The sequence below is a fragment of the Chiloscyllium plagiosum genome, unplaced genomic scaffold, assembly GCF_037043375.1.
Source record: "Chiloscyllium plagiosum isolate Xiang-an unplaced genomic scaffold, Cpla_swu_hap1 HiC_scaffold_5, whole genome shotgun sequence".
Taxonomy (NCBI): Eukaryota; Metazoa; Chordata; class Chondrichthyes; order Orectolobiformes; family Hemiscylliidae; genus Chiloscyllium; species Chiloscyllium plagiosum.
In genome coordinates this window covers 129,358,015-129,371,276 of record NW_028270143.1, presented here as the reverse complement: position 1 = coordinate 129,371,276, position 13,262 = coordinate 129,358,015, and positions in this window count along the sequence as shown.

Below are 13,262 nucleotides of genomic sequence, written 5' to 3'. Positions count from 1 at the left end.
GCTGTCAGAACTTGCATTCATTCTTGTAGTAATGTCAGAAATGCATGACTGCTTAGGAACTAGCTGGATGTAACAAAAGCAGATAACCAAGACTGGGTCCCTCATATTCAAGAGTACTTTTCATTTTAGAAGGATAGGATGCTAGGAAAAGGTGGTCAGAAAACTCTCTTAAATAACAATGACATTAGTGCAATAGTAAGAGATGACTTTAGTTTTTAAGATCAAAATGTAAAATTTTGTTTGGGTAAAGATAAGCCAAACCATCATCTCCCAGACCATCCATAACCTCAGCACCTCAGGGGATCTCCCATCCACCGCCTCCAACCTCATAGTCCCACAACCCCGCACCGCCCATTTTTACCTCCTGCCCAAATTCCACAAACCTGACTGCCCCGGCCGACCCATTGTCTCAGCCTACTCCTGCCCCACCGAACTCATCTCTGCATACCTCGACACGGTCCTGTCCCCCTTAGTCCAAGAACTCCCCACCTACATTCGGGACACCATCCACGCCCTCCACCTCCTCCATGATTTTCGCTTCCCCGGTCCCCAACGCCTTATCTTCACCATGGACATCCAGTACCTGTACACCTCCATCCCCCATCACGAAGGACTCAAAACCTTCCGCTTCTTCCTTTCCCGCCGTACCAATCAGTACCCTTCCACTGACACCCTCCTTCGACTGACTGAACTGGTCCTCACTCTGAACAACTTCTCTTTCCAATCCTCCCACTTCCTCCAAACCAAAGGAGTAGCCATGGGCATCCACATGGGCCCCAGCTATGCCTGCCTCTTTGTAGGATATGTGGAACAGTCCATCTTCCGCAGCTGCACTGGCACCACACCCACCTTTTCCTTCGCTACATCGATGACTGTATCGGCGCTGCCTCGTGCTGCCACGAGGAGGTTGAACAGTTCATCCACTTTACCAACACCTTCCACCCCGACCTCAAATTTACCTGGACCGTCTTAGACTCCTCCCTCCCCTTCCTAGACATCTCCATTTCTATCTCGGGCGACCAAGTCAACACGGACATTTACTATAAACCGACCGACTCCCACAGCTACCTAGACTACACCTCCTCTCACCATGCCCCCTGTAAAAACGCCATCCCATATTCCCAATTCCTTTGTCTCTGCCGCATCTGCTCCCAGGAGGACCAGTTCCAACATCGAACAAGATGGCCTCCTTCTTCAAAGACCGCAATTTCCCCCCAGACGTGATCGATGATGCGCTCCACCGCATCACCTCCACTTCCTGCTCCTCCACCCTTGAGCCCCGTCCCTCCAATCCCCACCAGGACAGAACCCCACTGGTCCTCACCTACCACCCCACCAACCTCCATATACATCGTATCATCCGTCATCATTTCCGCCACCTCCAAACAGACCCCACCACCAGGGATATATTTCCCTCCCCTCCCCTATCAGCGTTCTGAAAAGACCACTCCCTCCGTGACTCCCTTGTCAGGTCCACACCCCCCACCAACCCAACCTCCACTCCCGGCACCTTCCCTTTCAACCACAAGAAATGCAAAACTTGCGCCCATACCTCTCCCCTTACTTCCCTCCAAGGCCCCAAGGGATCCTTCCATATCCGCCACAAATTCACCTGCACCTCCGCACACATCATTTACTGCATCCTCTGCACCCGATGTGGCCTCCTCTATATTGGGGAGACAGGCCGCCTTCTTACGGAACGTTTCAGAGAACACCTCTGGGACACCAGACCAACCAACCCAACCACCCCGTAGCTCAACACTTCAACTCCCCATCCCACTCCACCTTGGACTCCTCCATCACCACACCATAGCAACACGACGGCTGGAGGAAGAGCGCCTCATCTTCCGCCTAGGAACCTTCCAACCACAAGGGATGAACTCAGATTTCTCCAGTTTCCTCATTTCCCCTCCCCCCACCTTGTCTCAGTCCCAACCCTCGAACTCAGCACCACCTTCCTAACCTGCAATCTTCTTCCTGACCTCTTCGCCCCCACACCCACTCTGGCCTATCACCCTCACCTTATCACCCTCACCTTAACCTCCTTCCACCTATCGCATTTCCAATGCCCCTCCCCCAAGTCCCTCCTCCCTACTTTTTATCTTAGCCTGCTTGGCACACTTTCCTCATTCCTGAAGAAGGGCTCATGCCCGAAACGTCAATTCTCCTGCTCCTTGGATGCTGCCTGACCTGCTGCGCCTTTCCAGCAACACATTTTCAGCTAAAGATAAGAACAGCAATGTTAAGAATTAATTCATGGGAGTTGTTTGCCAGGTAATTGTAACTACATTCTGGCACAGAAATATTGATGACTTGTAAGGAAGGCTTGACAAGGGAGGTTGATGGTGATATTAGACTATTCATTCAGAGAACCACATCTTGGGGACATTGGCAAATAGTGGATAATGAATTCAGTAAAAATCTAGAATTAAGAGTTTAGTGATGATGCTGAAACTATTGTCAATTTTTGGAAAAACCTACCAGGTTCACTAATGCCCTTTAGTGAAGAAAACTGTTACCCTTATCTGATCTTGCCTACATGTGACTCCAGAACCACAATAATGTGATTGACTCTCAACTGCTCTCTTGGCAATTCGGAATAGACAATAAATGCTGGCCTAGCCAGTAGTGCATACATCCCATGAATGAATAACAAAAAGAATGAGATTTTAATCTATGTATAAATTGAATAAATCAAAGGTAACCCAGAAGATGAAATAGATGTCAAGAATTTTCAGGTTATTTTCTTAGAGCAACAGAGCCAACCATAGAGTAGGCTGTTTTAGGCCTGATAACGCATAAGAGGCAGGCGTAATTAGTTCATTTGTAGTACAGGAGTCTCTAAATTAAAATTATCAAAACATGATGGCTTGTCTGGAGAACTTGGGTTTCCTAGCACCAATTATGATCTGAGTCTGAGGTGGAGTCAAACAACTGCTGCAGATTCCCTAGTATTAATACTAATATAGGTGCTGTCAGTACTTTCCCAGACTTTCCCAAGAGGATTTGAGTTATAGGGAGACACTAAATAGGCTGGGGCTGTTTTCCCCGGAGGCTTAGGGGTGACCTTATTGAGGTTTATAAAACCATGAGGGGCATAGATAGGATAATTAGACAAGGTCTTTTTCCTGGGGTGGGCGAGTCCAGAACTAGGGGGCATAGGTTTAGGGTGAGAGGGGGAAGATGTGAAAGGGACCTAAGGAGCAACTTTTTCATGCAGATGGTGGTACGGGTATGGAATGAGCTGCCAGAGGAAGTGATGGAGGCTGGTATAATTGCAACGTTTAAAAGGCATCTGGATGGGTATATGAATAGGAAGGGTTTAGAGGGACATAGGCCAAGTGCTGGCAAATGGGACTAAATTAGGTTAGGATGTTTAGACACCATGGATGAGTTGGACCAAAGGGCCTGTTCCTGTGCTGTATAGCTCTATGACTTGATGACTCGAGAACATTCCATTGGACAGAAAACCATCCTCCAGGTGGCTATGACGGAAAAGGATAGACCTGACCTAAAAGTTAAAGTCCTAAATTGGAAGAAGACCAGTGATGACAATATTAGCCAATAACTTTCAAACGTTGATCAGGGCAGAATTTCATAGGTAAAGGAAAATGGGAAGCCTTGAAAAATTAGATATTAAGAGTCCAGAGACAACCTGTTCCTGTTGGGGTGAAAACGAAAGGCTGAAAGGTGTAGGGAATGCTGGATGACAAGAGAAATTGGGGTGTTAGTTAAGAAAAAGAAGGAAGCATATGTTAGATATAGGCAGCAGGGATCGAATGAATCCCTAGAAAAGTATAAGGGTGAAAAAATATACTTAACAGGGAAATCAGGAGAGCAAAAAGGAGACATGAGTTAGCTTTGGCAAATAGGGTTAAGGAGAATCCAAAGGAATTCTGCATACATATTAAGGACAAAAGAGTAACTAGGAAAAGAATAGGGCCCCTGAAAGATCATGTTTTGATTCATAGAATTCCTACTGTGCAGAAGCAGGCCATTCAGCCCATCAAATCCGCACCAACACTCAGAAACAAATCTCATCAAGACTCATCCCATTACCCTGAATTTACCATGGTTAACCCTAGAACTGTAGGAAATGGGAGAGATGTAAACAAGTATTTTGCATCAGTATTTACTGTGGAGAATGATATGGAAGCTAGAGAACTTGGGGAAATACATAGCGACATTTCAAAAAGTACTCATACTATGGAGGTGAAGATGCTAGTGTCTTAAAGCATCTAAAGATGGATAAATCCTCAGGACCTGAACAAATGTATATGAGAACTTTGTGAGAAACTAGGGAAGTGATTGCTGGGCCCCTCGCCAAGATCTTTGTATCATTGCTGCTTCAGGTGAGGTGCCGGTAAACTGGAGGTTGGCTAACGTGGTGCCATTATTTAAAAAAGGAGGTAAGGACAAACCAGGGAGCTATAGACCTGTGAGCCTGACATCAGTGGTGGGAAAGTTGTGGTAGGGGATTCTGAGGGACAGGATTTTCATGTATTTGGAAAGGGAAAGACAGTTTAGGGATAACATGGTTTCTGCTTCAAAAATCGTGTCTCACTAACTTGATTGAGTTTTTGAAGAAATAAAAAAGAGGATTGATGAAGGCACTGTGTTGGATATGATTTATATCTGTATTTACCTCAGTAAGGTGTTCGACAAGGTTTCACATGATAGACTGGTTGTTAAGGTTAGATCACATGGAATACAAGGAGAACTCGCCATTTAGATACAGAACTGACTGCAAGGCAAGAGTCAGACGATGGTAGTGGACAGTTGCTTTCTGGACTGGAGGCCTGTGACTAGCAATGTACCTCAAGGATTAGTGCTGGGTCCACTGTTTTTGTAAATCATATATATGATTTGGATATCGGAGCAATGGTTAGTAAGTTTGCAAATGACACCAAAATTGGTGAACAGTGAAGAAGGTTACCTCAGAGTACATTGGGACCTTTATGAGATAGGCTGATGGACCAAGGAGATGGTGTTCAATTTTGACAAATGTGAGGTGCTGCATTTTGGAAAGGCAAATCAGACCAGGACTTATACACTTAACAAGAAAGTCCTGGGGATTGTTGCCGAATAAAGAGGCCTTGGAGTGCAGGTTGAAAGTGGAGTAACAGGTAGACAGGGTAGTGAAAAAGGCATTTTATATGCTTGCCTTTATTGGTCAGTGCATTGAGTATAGGAGTTAGGAGCGATTCAGGGAGCACCTCTGGGCCACCCGGACGAACCAACCCAACCAACCTGTGGCACAGCATTTCAACTCCCCCTCCCACTCCACCGAGGATATGCAGGTCATTGGACTCATCCACCGCCAAACCACAACAACCCGACGGTCGGAGGAGGAGCGTCTTATCTTCCGACTGGGAACCCTCCAACCGCAGGGGATGAACTTGGACTTCACCAGTTTCTTCATCCCCCCTCCCCCCACCTTGTCTCAGCCGGATCCTTCCAGCCCGGCACCGCCTTCCTGACCTGCAGTCTTCTTCTTGACCTCTCCGCCTCCACCCTACTCCGACCTATCACCCTCACCTTGACCTCTTTCCACCTATCACATTTCCAACTCCCCTCCTCCAAGTCCCTCCTCCCTACCTTTTATCTTCTCCTGCTGAACACTCTCTGCTCATTCCTGAAGAAGGGCCTGTGCCCGAAACGTCGAATCTCCTGTTCCCTGGATGCTGCCTGACCTGCTGTGCTGTTCCAGCAATAAAGTTTCAACTTTGATCTCCAGCATCTGCAGACCTCACTTTCTCCTCCTAGGAGTTAGGAGGGCATGTTACAGCTGTATAGGACATTGGTTTGGTCACTTTTGGAATTGTAGTCTTGAGGTGAGTGGGAAAAGATTCAGAAGGGACCTGAGGGGCAACTTTTTCACGTAGAGGGTGGTGCATGTATGGAATGAACTGTCAGAGGAAGTGGTAGATGATGGTATAATTACAACAATTAAAAGGCATTTAGTTCGGTACATGAATAAGAAGGTTTTAGGGGAATATGGGACAAATGCTGATAGATGAGACAAGATTTTAAAAATTCATTTGTGGCATGTACACGTTGCTGGCTGGCCAGCATTTATTGCCCATTTCTAATTGTCCTTGAGAAGGAGATGGTAAGCTGCGTTCATTAACTGCTGCAATCCACCAAGTGTGCATTGACTCACAATGCATTCGGGAAGGAATTCCAGGATTTTAACCCAACGACAGTGAAGGACTGGCAATATACTTCCAAATCAGGTTAGGGGGTAAACTTGAAGATGGTGGTGTTCCCATATATCTGTTGCCCTTGTCCTTCTAGATGGAAGTGATTGTGGCTTTGGAAGATACTGTCTGAGGACTTTTGGTGAATTTCTGCAGTCCATCTTGAAGGTAGTGCGCACTGCTGCTATTGAGCATTGATAGTACAGGGAGTGGATGCTTAATTTACATTAATTTAGGATATCTGGTCAGTATGGATGAATTGGACCGAAGGGTCAGTTTCCATGCAATACATCTCTATGATTCACGTGGTTCCCTGACAGCCACAACAATTGCCTTGCACTAAACCAGTTAATTTTCCACTTGTCTCATTGTCATGTCCAATCAATCATTGACAATTAACCCTCAATGAACTATTTGAGCTGTTTTGAAGAAATAGTACATAAGCCTATTACTACATAAGCCCATTTGGTTTGTCAAGGATTGCATTATCGGTCCTGTTGATGAGCTTTCTTCATCACTCACAATGACCATGAGCAGATAGTATTCTGATTTCTGCTATGTGTGGTGTGGCCAAAGTCATGTTATCTGCTGTTTTGATTAATGACATTAATCAAGGTGTGGACATTAATTCTTTAATCATTGCCCCATCAGAACGAAGAGCTTCAGCAGCCAGCAGATTTTGTGTGCCAAGCAGTGGTAATGAATATCCCCGTACATCCTCGCCACGGAAGCGGTTGAAAGCATGTGGTCCATGTAAGTTGCAGATCAATCTAAAGAATTGATCTAGAGGTACCCTAGTGATATTGAGTCAATGTTGGAGTAAAATGTGTGGAAACGGATCATCACATAGCTCACCATAGAATCATGCAACGATGCATCTTAAAAGAAGAACACACCTATAATGCCAGTGGTCCCATACATTAATGAAAAATGGCAAAGTTGCTGTAGTAACTTAAGAGGACTACAACTTAAAGGATCTTAAGACTGGTGGTGGTTTAACCTGAGGGTCACTAGGCATCAGGTAAGGAGAGAATTTGAGAAAGAGAGTCCTTTATGGTTACCTCAGCTGGTAACCATGAAGGACTCAAACCATCCAGCTTCTTTATTAATATAAATTCTAAATAGTTGGGGCCTCAGCACTAATCCTTAGACTACCTCACAACATACTGCCTGCCAACCTGAAAATGTCCCACATTCTGATTCTTGTACATTGACTATTTGTTTATCCATGCTAAAGAATCACCTCTATTTCCATGAACTATTAATGTTTGTGTTAATCTTTGATATGTCATCTTATCAAATCCTTTTTAGAAATTCCAGTAAACTACAGCTACTGGTTTCCCTTTATCTACTTCACTAATTACATCTTCAAGTACCTTTAGTAAGAATGTCAAACATGATTTGCCCTTTGTATAACAATGTTGATTTTTCTAACAATGCTCTGGCATTCTAAGTGCATTATTAATACTTCTTCCATCATCAGTTCTAACACTTCCCTGAAAACTAGATGACCTCTCTCACTCCTTTCATGGAACATGAAGTTATTTTTGCTAACATCTAATTTGGTGCAATTGGTCCAGAATCTGCAGAATTGTGGAAAATTACAGTAGCTACATTCACTCTCTCTGCAGCTATGTCTTTTAGAACCTGAAGACATAGGCCATTATATCCTGGGGATGTGACAGATTTTAGATGCTTGAGTTTTCACAGTACTTTTTCTTTTGATATTAATATGTTTAATTTTGGCACTCTTATAAGCCTCTATTACCCACTTTTGGAATGCAATTTGGTCTTCTACAGTGAAAAGAGTCACAAAGAATGGTAACTCTGCTGTCTTCCATGGGAAGGAATTCATTTAGGAAGGATGGTAGCAAATGTGAGCTCTGCCCCCTTCCAATCAGCACCTCACTTAAGCCCATGGAAGGATTACCTGTGGATACCCTACCCACACTTCTGTGATTTGAGTCCTTTGTGGGATAATTAATATCCAATTAAGGGCCACCTTCTGTTGCTGCTGATATTAGCCCAGTGGTGGTAATCCCTGTTACCACACAGGTGCTTATGGTCTTCCCGGGGAGATGAAAGAGGAGTCCCTTGTACAAAGGCTATCAGGGCCTGATTGAAGGATTAGGCATTCGGAGGGAGGTGGTTCACTGCTTGAATCCTATACATTGCTGTTGAACCCTTTACATTGCCCTCACTTGCAATTCTCCAAAATCTCTGAACATGCTCCATCACATACCTCTTACTTGCTTTGCTCTTTCAAGGACCTCTTGTGGGCATCATAAAGGCAACAGGCACTGCTTGCTTCCTTTCGGTGATACTGAACACAAAAGCTTCCAACCTCTGATTAGCTAGCATCATTCAAAGATAAATATCCCAGCCCTTGGTTCTTGATCCTGGGTAAGACCTGTCAGTACCTTCTCATCTAGCTGACTGGCAAGTAATGCCAATGAGTCTCCTGAGTTACCAGCTGCTAGCAAAGGCTCCCATGGACTTTAGTAATTTCACCCCAAAATGCTTTCTTCACTACTCTCATTTTTATCTACTTGTAAAAGTATTGAGAATATTTTTATAGTCCTAGCATTGCTTTTATTTTCTATTTTGTCCTTTTTTAATCATCTTTTGGTGGCCCTTTAATGGTTCTAAAGTACACTTAATTCTCAGACTTACTGCTATTCTTTGCAAAAAATATAACCCCATCTTTTAATCTAATATTGCGCTTAATATCTTTAGTAAGTCACGAATGAATCTTTCTAGATCAGCTTTTGTTTTTCAGTGCAATATATTTGTCTTGAACATTTTGAATTGTTTCTTTAAATTTTACAACCTGTTTATTTCCCACCGTACATTTTAGACTGTAAGATGTAAGGGCAGAAGTAGGCCATTCGAGTCTGCTCACAATTCAGTGAAATCAGGTTGATCTGATCATTCTCAACTCCATTTTTCTGCCTTATCTCCATAACTCTTCATCTCCCTACTGATTAAAAATCTGTCTCTCTCAGCCTTAAATATGCTTAATGAACCAACTTTGACCATGAACCCACCGTGACCCTTCTAATCAAAATCGCTCACAATGTCCATGACCTCATTGCCTCTGGTGATCTACCCTCCATTGCCTCCAACCTTATAGTTGTACAGCAGCCCATTACCTGGTTCTATCTGCTCACCAAGCCCAGTTACTCTGGCAAACCCATCGCCTCTGCATGCTCCAGCCTCACAAAACTTATTTCTTCCTATCTTGACTCTATCTTCTCCCCCTTGATTCAGACACTCCTCACCTATATCCGCAACACTAAACAAGCATTCCACCTATTCAGTAACTTCCAGTTCCCTGTCCCCCAGTGCTTTATCTTCACTATGGACGTGCAGTCCTAATAAAATCTGTACCCTACAAGGATAGCCTTCAAGCCCTCAGCTTTTACCTCTCCAACAGATGCATCCACTTCTCCCTCCAATAATACCCTCTTACGCCTCGCCAAGCTAGTCCTCACCCTTCATAACCTTCCCTTTAACTCTTTTCATTTCCTCCAAATCCAGGTGGTGGCAGAGGCACTCAGATGGGCCCTAGCAATGCCTGCATTTTTGTCAGCTATGTCGAATAGTCCCTCTTCCCAGGTACTGTTCCCCAATTCTCCCGCTGTTACATTGATGACTGCACCTGTGCTGCATCTTGCACCCAAGCAGAACTGGAATAGTTCAACGACTTTGCCTGCAACTTTCACCCTGCACTTAAATTCACTTGATCTATCTCGGACACTCCCTCCCCTTTCCTAATCTCTCCATTTCCATTTCTGGCAAGTCTGCAGGCAGACATTTACTATAAACCTGCAGAATCTCATAACTACCTGGACTCTACCGCCTCCTACCTGGTATCCTGCAAGAACTCCATCCTGTTTTCCTAATTCCTCCACCTCCACTGCATCTGTTTAGACAAGAAGACATTCCACTCCCGTGCATCCAGATGTCCATCTATTTGGAACAACTTGCTGTTCCCCACTTTGTCATCCAGAAACCATCCACTGCATCTTGTCTATTCCCCATTTCACTGGTCTAAATACACACCCTCCCCCCCCCCCCCAAATAAAGCCAGGGTCCCCCTTGTCTTTACCTACCTCCCTACCAGTCTCTGCAACCAATGTATCATCCTTAAGCACTTCTGCTAACCCCAATTAGACCCCACCACCAAGACAACCTTCCCTTCCCCACCACTCTATGCCTTCCGCAAGGACCATTCCCTTTGCCAATCCTTGGATCGTGCCACCATCCCCACCATCAACCCCTCTAGCCCCCCAACTAGCACCCCCATCCCCGAACCCCCAGGTATCTTCCCCAGCAACCTAAAACATTATTAACCTGCCGGCACACCACCGCTTCTGCTTCCATCCAGGCCCTCAAACTGTCCTTCCAGGTGAGACAGAGGTTCAGCTGCGTCTCCTCCAACCAAGTTTACTGTATCTGGTGGTCCTGATGTCATCTTCTCTACATCGGTGAGACTAAATTTAAATTCACAGCAATTTTAGCTGAGCATCTCTGCTGGGCCCTCAGGGGCTGACCAGACCTCCCAGTCACCATCCATTTTAATTTTCCTTCTCAGTCCCTTTCCAACATGACCATCTTTGACCTCCTCCACTACTACAGAGAATCAGACCGCAAATTGGAGGAACAACATCTCATCTTCTGCTTGGACATCCCACAGCCCGGAAGACCTAAAATCCCATTTCAAGTAACCTTCCTTCCCACCCCCTGACTCTCTTTCCAGTCCATCCCTCTCTTCCATTCCTCTGATCAACCCTTTCTTCCAGCTACCAACTGCATTCATTCCTCCCATTGACCAACCAGGTCATACCGTCTACCTGTGTTCACCTATCCCTTCTTCATCACCTTCCCCCCACTCCCACCCCTTTATCTGAAGCTCCCCTTACACCTACCCCCAGTCCTGAACTAGGCTTAGACCCAAATTGTTGACTGCTCCACCTCCTGAGGCTGCCTTGCTTGCTGTGTTCTTCCAGCCTCCTGCTTGTCCACCTTGGATTCCAGCACCTGTAGTTGTTTTTTGTTTCGAGCTTTGACAGTTTTCAGCAGGAATCAATTCCATAGATTTATGATCTCTGAGAAAATAAAATCCTCCTTGACTCTGCATCAAATAGGGGACTTCTTATTCTGAAATTATGCCCTTTGGTGCTGAAATCTCCTACCAGGGTAAACAATTTTTCCACATTTTATATGTTTTGATAAAGTTCAAGGAATTCAGCCCTTCCTGAAGAAGGGCTCATGCCCGAAACATCGATTCTCCTGCTCCTTGGATGCTGCCTGACCTGCTGCGCTTTTCCAGCAACACATTTTCAGCTCTGATCTCCAGCATCTGCAGTCCTCACTTTCTCCTATATACCCAATCAACCTTAACTAGTTGTCCCCTCATATGATAGGCCATACTTAAGTTTAAGGTTTTTGTAAGTGATTGAAAAATGTTATTTTCAAACTTAATGTGAAGTTGATTTGTGTTATGATTACTGTTTCTCTTTTGATCCTTTACTATGGCATTACTAATTAACCCAGCTTCATCACTTAACACTGGAACTTAAAAATAAACTTTAAGTTAGTCAATTCCATGAGATATTTCTCCAGGAAGCATTCACAAAAGCTTTCTAACAAATGTGTCTTTCAACTATGTTTTCCATTTTGAATGATCGAGTCTTTATGTAGATTTAAAGCCCACAGCTAATACATTGTCTTTGTTTCAAGTTCCAATAGTATAACACTGGCAGGAAGTTATAAAGTACTCCCACCAGAAGTTTCTGACCCCTTCAACTCTGCATCTCAGCCTTTATTAATTCTTCTTCTTGATTTTTCTGAGCCTATTTCACTAATGCCCTTATGTCATCCTATATTATCAGGGTTATCCTACTTCTTTTTACTTTCTGCATGTCTTTGCAAAATAGTATTAATTTCCCAATCTTTGTGCCCTCATTATGCATGCTTGGTCTAAGCCAAGTCTTTCATACTAGATAAAATATCACAGAAAGTATGTAATGTCCTGGTGTCAGTGTTGGACTGGGATGAACAGTTTTGGATTACTTGTTACTTTAGTTCAACCTTTGTCATGTGAGTCTTATACATATCATGTTTTTCCAGCAATTTGGCTTGTCTCTAGTATCATCTTATTTTTGATTTTTTGTAATTATCCCTCTGCCTCAATTAATCAGATCACAGGTCATCACTTCACTTGCTATTCAACTGCTGATACTTTACTCTCACTGTTTGACACTTTTGATCATCTGCAAAGACTTGTTATTTAGCCTGTTGACACTCCACTCACACCATTTGTAATATCTTTTGACACTCTTAATTACCTGGAATTATCTTGCAATGACTTTCTACCTATAAATCTTACCTGTTTGTTTCCCTCTACTTCACCTGCCGAAGGAGCAGCACCTAGAAAGCTTGTGATTTCAAACAAACCTGTTGGTCTATAAACTGGTGTTGTGTGACTTCTAACATAAAAGGTAAATTACAGAGATTTTGTTAAGTAACAATTAATTCACTGTGCCAATGTAAAAGTGAATCCCATAGATCTCATCCTATTAACCTACTTCATTCCTGACTCATAAGACAGTGGGCTTACTTACTCAGAGATAGGGGTTTGGTTTGTCACTACCAGAATGTAGATACATGTCAGTAGATCCAAAAACTACAAACCTAGGGATGAATCATCCTCTGAGCATCATGTAATTTAGCCTGGGTGTCTGAGGTACCCAGTCTACATATGCCACTATCATGCAGTACTATGTAGAGCTTGCTGATGAATAGGCTGTGTACTATTGGAGACAGGTTAATGCACTTGGATCTCTTAGTTAATAGTTGCACTGCTAGCCAGTACTCTTCCAGAAATTAAAGGCCTTGCCAATGATGCCCAAAGCCAGGAATGAAGTTTAAAAAAGATTTTCCAAAGACACATATTAACTGTACTTTAATTTCAATTCAACATCAATATAGATGTTTGAAGCAATTGTTTCTATTCTGTTCAATGATATTAGGTCAAGCTCGAAGGAAGGCCAAGAA